We start from the raw sequence: 797 nt of genomic DNA, 5'->3' as shown, positions 1-797 counted from the left end.
TCAAATTGTGTCCCGTTGTCTGTGATCAATTGAACGGGTACCCCGAAACGAGTAATCACATTTTTCCAAAGGAACTTTTGACACTGTTGAGAAGTGATAGTTGCCAAAGCCTTTGCTTCCACCCACTTAGTGAAGTAATCAATCGCCACAATCACATACTTTTTGCGTCCAGCTGCCATTGGGAATGCTCCGATCAGGTCCACTCCCCACCTCGCAAATGGTATTACCTCGCTGACGGGTTGATAGTAGGTGGCTGGTCGACCTGGTAACTTGTGAAATTCTTGGCAAGTGGCGCATCGTCGAACATACTGCTCGCAATCCAAGTTGATCGAAGGCCAGTAGTAACCCATTAGAACGATCTTTTGCGCGAGTGTTCTCGGTCCTTGATGGGCAGAACAGATCCCCTCATGAACTTCCTCCATCACAATTTTCGCCTCGTCGTTGGTTAAGCACCGAAGAAGCGGTCCACCATATGATCTTTTGTAGAGTCTATCATCGATCAATTGGAAGCGCGGTGCCCTCAACTTAACTTTCTTTGCCCGGGAGGAGTCGTCAGGTAGAGTGCCGTTGGCGATGTAATTCTTCAAGTCGTACATCCNTAGTAGGTGGCTGGTCGACCGGGTAACTTGTGAAACTCTTGGGAAGTGGCGCATCGTCGAACATACTGCTCGCAATCCAAGTTGATCGAAGGCCAGTAATAACCCATCAGAATGATCTTTTGCGCGAGTGTTCTCGGTCCTTGATGGGCAGAACAGATCCCCTCATGAACTTCTTCCATCACAATTTTCGCCTCGTCG

Source organism: Ipomoea triloba, chromosome 1 (assembly GCF_003576645.1).
Source record: "Ipomoea triloba cultivar NCNSP0323 chromosome 1, ASM357664v1".
Taxonomy (NCBI): domain Eukaryota; kingdom Viridiplantae; phylum Streptophyta; class Magnoliopsida; order Solanales; family Convolvulaceae; genus Ipomoea; species Ipomoea triloba.
Note: the sequence above shows the minus strand (reverse complement) of the source record.